General features: G+C 44.9%; 1 long non-coding RNA gene across 2 annotated transcripts in view; it reads left to right on the forward strand.

Annotated features, from left to right (window-relative positions):
• Positions 1-922: 922 nt before the first annotated feature.
• Positions 923-8,333, forward strand: part of LOC103593990 — a 9,525-nt gene continuing 2,114 nt past the window's right edge. Inside the window, exons 1-2 of one of the 2 annotated variants that reach the window (XR_550807.1) lie at positions 923-1,016; positions 2,604-3,125. This is a non-coding gene — a long non-coding RNA (uncharacterized LOC103593990). The remainder of the gene's footprint in view (positions 1,017-2,603; positions 3,126-8,333) is intronic. The other variant, XR_550806.1, reaches the window with a different exon arrangement.

Raw genomic sequence — 8,333 nt, forward strand, 5'->3', positions numbered from 1 at the left:
TGAATATGTATATCTCTGTGCAAAAGAGTATGTGTGTGCATGTTCATGTGCACATGTATTTCTATGTGTGTACTATAGGTGTGCCTGTTTGTGCATGTGTTTTAAGTATGTGTACATGTGTGCACACACATATATGCATGTGTGTGCACATCTGCATACATGTGTGAATGTGTATATCTGTGCACATATGCGTATGTGTGTGCATGTGTGTGTATTTTTTCTCTAGTAGTGATCATTTCTAGTCCAGTGTCTTTACTGGTACCAAGTTAAGCATTGCCCTCAAGTCATCTGCTGCAGACCTGAATTGACTCTAATAGATCTCATTTACTTCCTGGATGAGTCTCTGGTGCTCCTAAATTCAGCTTATTGTTTCATATGAAAGAGTACTGTTTATTGCTGATGATACTGACTTAGTTTTGCAAAATGCTTGGAATCCAGACCCTCAGCAGAAAGCCTTACCCCCCCCCATCCCATCTCTCTTGCAAGCTGTACAGGTGAGCACCCTGTGCACTGGATGCTGGAAATGTAGGCGTGTGGCTGGCTGTCCATAAATGCTGCCAGCNATATTTTTTAAAAATATGTTTATCAATCACTTGCATTTACTCCTCTGTGAATTGCCTATGAATATGATTTGCCCATCTTTTTCTGCAAGTTATTTCACTTTTATTATAAGTTTGTAAAAGTTTGTGATATGTTGTCCATATGAGTATTAACTCTTGTGATAGCTAAAGTAATGTTTTTCCCAGTTACTTTCTGCCTCTGCCTTTGTTTGGGGTATCTTTTGTTGTAAATTAAAAAATATATATATTGTAGTCAAATATGTGTAACTTTTATTGCATGAACTGGACTCAGAGGGCAGAATTATGAAATAGATTTTCCCCTTACACTGCACACGTCAAATGTGTCTCCCTCCTTAGGTTGTAGAAGGCATCTCGGGCATTAGTAGAACTGACCATTGTGGTCATCTTCCTTCAGGCATAAGTCACCTGTCTGATGACCAGCCATTGAATGTCCAGGTGAGTGTAAACCTAAGTCCCCATCTCTTATGTGGGGTAGGCTCCCCCAGCCACACAGCTCCTGGACAGACCCTCAGCACCTGGGGAAGGGGCAGGGCCAGATGTTTCTCCTGCATGCCCTGTGGTGCTCAGTTCAGTTTAGTTGGACATTGTCGTCCCCTGGGTGGCAGATGCCCACACTCAGATTCTCTCTGTTTTCTAATTGTCATGATTATATATATATATACACATAACATAAAATTGGCCATCTTAATATCTAAGTGAACAGTTCAGTGGCATTAAGTACATCCACCCCATAGTGCACCCATCTCCACTATCCATCCCCAGAACTTCGTCATCTTCCCAGACTGAAACTCTGCCCCCATTAAACACCAACTCCTCATTCTTCCTTCCCCCAGTCCTGTTGGGAGCTCCTGGGGGTTCTCAGAAGATGGTCCTTATGTCCCGATGTCTCTATTAACCTGTCACCCTAGCAGAGTCAAGCACTACATGCAGCTGTCCCAGTCCTGCTGGAAGCCCCCTGTCCCCCCAGGAGGCTTCCGTGGCTTGTGCCTGTGATGTTCGTCTGCTCTCAGGACACAAGCTGCTCAGTCTCTCCCACTCTGCTCTTACAAAAACCTCTAGGCAGCTTCTGAGTCTGACATTCACCAGGCCAGGGTCAGGCACCAGCTCAGGGCACACATGCCTGGCTTTCCAGAGGATTCTCACAAATCACCCTCATTGGCAAGAGGTGGGGAGAACACGCCCATCCTCATGGGGATGGAGGTGACAAGCAAAGTACCCCCATCTTCTTCAAAGAGACCTCGCCCTGCCTCCTTGTGGCCTTCCCCCACCCTGGGGGAGCGAGGATCCAGGTGGCAGAGCAGGCTAGGCGCTGCCCCTTGGCAAGTCTTGCCTGCAAAGCTGCCCTCTCCTAAAATGTGTGGGCCCTTTGTTCTCAGTGGCAGCCTGAAATCAGAAGAGTCACCTACACACCCTGCTACACAGGATTGTACGTCCTTTGTGGATATAAAATGAGATTCTGAGAATCAAGTCAGAGGGGGGTTCCAGGAAGCCCAGCAGGGATGTTACGTAGATTCTCTCCTGGACCAGACTCTGCTCAGGCTCCATGAATTTTTTCCCACTCGGCCTGACTTGTGGACTTCCATGTTCCTTTCTGCATTGTCCAGTTTTAGAAAGAATCTTGCTAAGTTGGTTTAGGCAGAATCCCCCACCCTCGATATCTGATAACCCACCCTCGTACCCGATCAGGTTCCCCATCTTCCACATCCCTCTGTCCCCCTGGGTGATGTCCTATCACCCTCCTCTGCCTTCTGCAAGAATCCTGTTAGGCCAGTTTAGCCAGGATCCCCCTCACCCCTGCTGTTTTCCTCTTAGTAATTTGCCATCCACTGATGCCCACCTCCTCCCCCACCCTGCTCCTTGGCTACACATTCCTACTTTTCCTTGTTATATTTAGAGATGAGCCCAATCTCTCCTCCACTGCAAAGCCCCACTGCAGTGGTCCCTGCACTTGCCGTGATGGTCCTGAATAAAGTCTGCCTTTCTATGCTTTAGCAAGTGAACGAATGACTTTTTCTTGAACAGATGTTCCAGACCTCTCTTCTCTTGAATGGAGCCAGCTACGTGTCGGTGTTGAGGGTAACCAGATGGTGCAGGGTGGCCAGGACAGCAGCGAGAAGGCTGCTGCAATAATCCAGGCAGCAGGTGACGGGGCTCACGGGCATCGTGCTACTGTATTCCAGAAAACCATGATCTAATTGTTTAATTATATTATCATTCCTCAGAATAATACTCAATTCAAGAATTAATCTAGCTGTCTAGGCAAATGTTAGTTAGGGCATAAAAGATGGAGTCTCTGCCTGCCCTGGAGGAGGCAGACAAACAAGCAAGCAAAGAAGACAGAGAGATGGGGCACAGTTGGGCTCGCCTTGCTCTGTGCTCGAGAGTGCAGTGACTTCACTGCAGGTGGAATTGCACGGATGCTGTCCCAGAGCCAAGCCGCCTTGGCATCTCTGAAGACCAGTGCTGTGTGCTTGGTGTGTGGTTGGTTCCCCAAACTGACTGTACCAGGTTCCTTTTAAGCACCAGGCAGGCCGGTGAGTTAAGGTGAGTGTGTAACTGGGACATGATCAATATGGCTTAGGGGGAGCATGTGAGCCGTCGCACAGTCCCCTAAAAGCATCAGTGGCAGTTCTGTGCTAATACCTGGAATCACACACTGTCGGCCAGTCTCTGCCATCGGACACGACCACTGAGAAGCAGCACAGCAGGTGCTCATTAAAACATAATTTCCAAATTCTCACTTTCAGCTATCTTTTACTTCCTGTGAGAGTTTTAAAAAAATGTGCGGTGTATACATATATGTGTGTGTGTATGTATATCTATCGCCTATTTATCTGTCTCTACCTATTTAGCCATCATCTATCTATCTATCAGTGAATCTTATCTATATCTATCCAACAATCTATCATTTATCAGTAAGTCAGTCTATCTGTCTATCATCTGTCTATCCACCTATGGCTGACTTTTTTACTGCTTACTGACACAAAGCAAACTCTACTACTTTTCTAGAGAAGCTGGCATAACACAGACGGGTTTGCCGATCCTCACCATGATCTGACCTCTTCAATGTTACTAGTTCCACAAAATGGATCCTATGAAGTTTAGCCACGCTGTATATATTCCTGTGATTATGCCCCATATGGGCAGATTGAATATGCTGAAGTGTTTCATTGTGCAGACATGCTCAGGTTTCATTTGCATATGTCAAACATCACCAAGATAAGAGAAAAAAGCAACGGAGAGACAGAACTGTGAATGGTTGGGGAGGAGTTGCTCTGCTGCCTGTTTAGCTGAGAGAGGCATCACACCCCCTTTATAGAAGTGGAAGTGGGACTTGGAGGTGCCTTCTGTCCATTGTACCTCCAGGCACACTCCAGGCCCTGTTTAAACCCCTCTCTCAGTTGTCTCCAACCCCCCGAACCTGTCTCCACTGTCGTTTTGGTGTGGGACAAATATTCTGGCATCAGCAGAATCCTTTTGACCGCCCAATGCTTTTGTTCTTTTTGTTGCTTGTAATGTTTTCTTCTTGAGCCTCAGATGTCCCCTCTAGCATTACTTTCATAAGGACACAGGGCTCCAACACAATACAAATGGGCTGTGAAAATTCCACCCACCTGATGCTGGTGGGAATTCTAGTGAGGCCAGCAGAGGCAGGACAAATGAAGCAGGACCAAGACTCAAGGGGTCCCCTCTTATGTGTAAAGAACTCAAGGGAAGGGGAGGACAGAGGGCCAGCCTTCCCAGGGAAGGCTGGAGTGTTTGCTGAGTAGCCTGAGCTATCTGTGTTATCCAGTTCTGGTAGCAGGCAAGGAACAAATGAAATGAAGTTCCAGTCTGTTCTGTACCTTGGAATCAGTCATCTTCCAGAGGAAGAAAAGGCTTTCCGGATCACAGTGGCGAACAGATGAATGCAGAACTCCTTTCGTGCAAAGCTTGCAGAAGGGGGCGGCAGGTAGACCTTAGCACATCACTGCTTCAGTGCAGACAAAGGAGTTCTAAATTCTTAATGTCCCTGAGGATCAACAGTGTGCATGGAGCCTGAGGACTCCCCTGCTCAATTATTAATTAAAATGTACCAGTACTCAGGTTCCGTGCAAGTGGCTAAGAGCCATGTTCACACAGCTCCTTACAGAAGGCTTAGGAGGTAGAACAGGCAGATCCACAGCCACAGGCACAGTGGAGGTGGCCGCCTGCTGCTCCGCACAGGCTGATGGGTGATGAGCCAGGGAGAGGACAGGGCAGATGGTCCGGGAATACAGGTTCCTCCTTCTGCATGTTTCAAGTAGAACCTCCTTCCAGGGAGTGCCAGAGAACTACAGAAGGGTGGTTGAAGGGTTGGGGGTGATGTTAATTTATAATTTATATTTCTCATTCTATCATATTTTTAGAAGATGCTTGAGGCAATATATTTACTTGAAAATGTAACACTTACTGACAATATGTTGATTTTCAGTAATTAATTGCTTCTATGAAAAACCCCAGCAAATCTCCTATAGCAATTTCTCCTGAGGCACTTACAGTATAGTTGGATTAAAGACCTGTGTCTATACTATTTCACTTAGAAATATATCTGCTTCCACTCAAAAGGTGTATCAGCCCATACAGATATAATCTCTACCTATGGTAATAAACAAAACCAAACATGTCCGGTTTGCCATGTGTCAGAAAAGGGCAGATTCTGGCCCGGCATTGCTGCTGAGGGCAACTGACTTGCATGATATGTCTGTTTTCCTCAAGGCAATTTAGGAGACTAAAATGTCAGTACTTCTCAAGCATTTTAGATTAATTTCTAGTTAAACAATTTGAAAAACAAAAACCAAAAAAAACCTTTCCTTTTATTGGTTCTGAGACTTAAATAAGAGAAACTAATTGCATGTTTGTGTGTGCATGTGTGTTGTCTGTGTGTTTGTGTGTGCATGTGTCTGTTAGTGTGCATATGTGTGCATGGGTGCGTGAATCATCTGTGCATGAGAGCATGTGTATGTGCATGTGCGTTAGTGTGTGTGAATATGTATATCTCTGTGCAAAAGAGTATTGCATATGTGTGCATGGGTGCGTGAATCATCTGTGCATGAGAGCATGTGTATGTGCATGTGCATTAGTGTGTGTGAATATGTATATCTCTGCAAAAGAGTGTGTGCATGTTCATGTGCACATGTATTTCTATGTGTGTACTATAGGTGTGCCTGTTTGTGCATGTGTTTTAAGTATGTGTACATGTGTGCACACACATATATGCATGTGTGTGCACATCTGCATACATGTGTGAATGTGTATATCTGTGCACATATGCGTATGTGTGTACATGTGTGTGTATTTTTTCTCTAGTAGTGATCATTTCTAGTCCAGTGTCTTTACTGGTACCAAGTTAAGCATTGCCCTCAAGTCATCTGCTGCAGACCTGAATTGACTCTAATAGATCTCATTTACTTCCTGGATGAGTCTCTGGTGCTCCTAAATTCAGCTTATTGTTTCATATGAAAGAGTACTGTTTATTGCTGATGATGCTGACTTAGTTTTGCAAAATGCTTGGAATCCAGACCCTCAGCAGAAAGCCTTACTCCCCCCCATCCCATCTCTCTTGCAAGCTGTACAGGTGAGCACCCTGTGCACTGGATGCTGGAAATGTAGGCGTGTGGCTGGCTGTCCATAAATGCTGCCAGCCCACGGTCCTGCCCATTATGCTTCTTTCTGGTGTTACAGTTATTTACAGAGGGGTCTAGGCTGGTGAGAGCTTCCATACTGGCCTTAATCCTCTCTCTGAAGACCAATTGAAGACCCTTGCCTGAAGGACGCTGGATGAGAAGGCTTCTATAATAATCAGAATATGAGGCACGGGACAGTTCCCACAATGTAGGCTTATAGTGCTGTGGCGAGAGAAATGCAATTTGTACTTAGGATCCGTGTGTTGCTCTGTATTATATTTCAACTAGATATATGGATCAACTGAGTTTGTTTCTAACAGATGCCTTTTTGTAGTGCAGGAACAAAGTTAAACCCTTTTAGATTGATGTCAACCCCAATAAAACCAGGCATAGGGCAGGGGGAGGTGTAGTTGAATTTTAAAGCAACTGATAAGAATTTTTCCGAAAAGAAGACATGTGGAGGCTATTCTTTGTAATGCGTAGTTGTCAAGGGTTAGTCCAGGAAAATCTTTATCTTTATAATTCATTAAAGGGATGTCAAATAATTGCCACTAACTCTTAGAAGGAATTTGCTTAAAATGCAAAAGTTGCTTTTAAATGAATAAATGTCCATAGCCGACCTTTGGCAATCCACAGGAACAGGACTCGAACTGAGATAGATTATGGAACAACACTAACAATCTTTATTCAAACAATAGTTTAAAAAACACACGTTTTACTAGCCGTATTGTAAAATCTTTAGCTTCAAATATTTTGATAACTGTATTATTTATTTTGACCTGCTTTTTGGTTTGCCACTTACGTCTGTTACAGGTGTACATCTGAAAGGCATATGACATGATGGAGTGAGCAGGGACGTAAGCCTGAACACTGGCTCATGAGCCTGCATGCTCTGTGACCTTGAGAAAGTCACACAGCATGTCACTTTACCTCTCTGAAGATTAGGATCCCCATCAGTAAGCAAAAACAGTCACTATTGAGTTTTCAGGGTGATCCAATGAGATGAGGAATGTGAAAATATTATGTGCTACGAATATTATTAGTTGTGATATTATTAGTCAGTGTTAATATTGCATTTTAAATATGATATATTTAGGGGCCAGCCTGGTGGCGCACTGCTACAGTGCGCCACTTGAGAGTGCGGCGGCACTCCCGCCGAGGGTTCGGATCCCACATACAGACCGGTTCCCGCTCACTGGCTGAGCGAGGTGCGGGTGCAACACCGAGGGTTGCGATCCCGTTGCCGGTCCCGGTCCGGTACGGGCGCGACACTGAGGGTGCGATCCATTGCCGGTCACGAAAAAAAGACAAAAAGGGGAAAAAAAATAAAAATAAATATGATATATTTAACTCCCACCCCAAACTGCCAACCACAACGGTAAAAATAGACACACTAAAGTATCTACCTTGCTAGACCTGAATCAAGAAACAAAACAAAGGTTATATTTAGCTCTGAGGTTTATACTTTTCTTGGAGCATTTGACTTGTTGACAACAATCAGTTCAATCAATTTACAGGAGAAAAAAATTCAGGTGTAATGTTTCTGTTGATCAAAACAAATAGCAGGTCACCTGTCTGGACACTGTTCAATGGGGTACTGATGTCACAAAGACACGAGTCTGAAAAATGTCTTTCTGTTTAAAATGTAGTTTTTAAAAACAATCACGACACTAACACTATGGATATAACTGTGCTTTTCTAGGAATATGTTATTTCCAGTTGTGAAGATCCAGCACTGTTGACTAGTGAGATGTGAAGCAGGGTGGGTTTTCTCCACTCAGCTCATCCATGAATGGTCTTTTATGTGTACAGAGTGGACACAGGGCATTGACAACTGGTTCATTGTAGTGATTTTATTTGTTCATAGGCTCTACAGACAGTTTTTTTTTTTCCTTTTTGTCTTTTTTCGTGTCCGGCAACGGATCACAACCCTCAGTGTCGCGCCTGTACCGGACCGGGACCGGCAACGGGATCGCAACCCTCGGTGTTGCTCCCACACCTCGCTCAGCCAGTGAGTGGGAACCGGTCTGTATGTGGGATCCGAACCCTCAGTGGGAGCGCCACCACGCTCCCAAGCGGCACACTTGAGAAGTGCGCCACCGTGCCG

Source organism: Galeopterus variegatus, unplaced genomic scaffold (genome assembly GCF_000696425.1).
Source record: "Galeopterus variegatus unplaced genomic scaffold, G_variegatus-3.0.2 Scaffold1457, whole genome shotgun sequence".
NCBI classification, from domain to species: domain Eukaryota; kingdom Metazoa; phylum Chordata; class Mammalia; order Dermoptera; family Cynocephalidae; genus Galeopterus; species Galeopterus variegatus.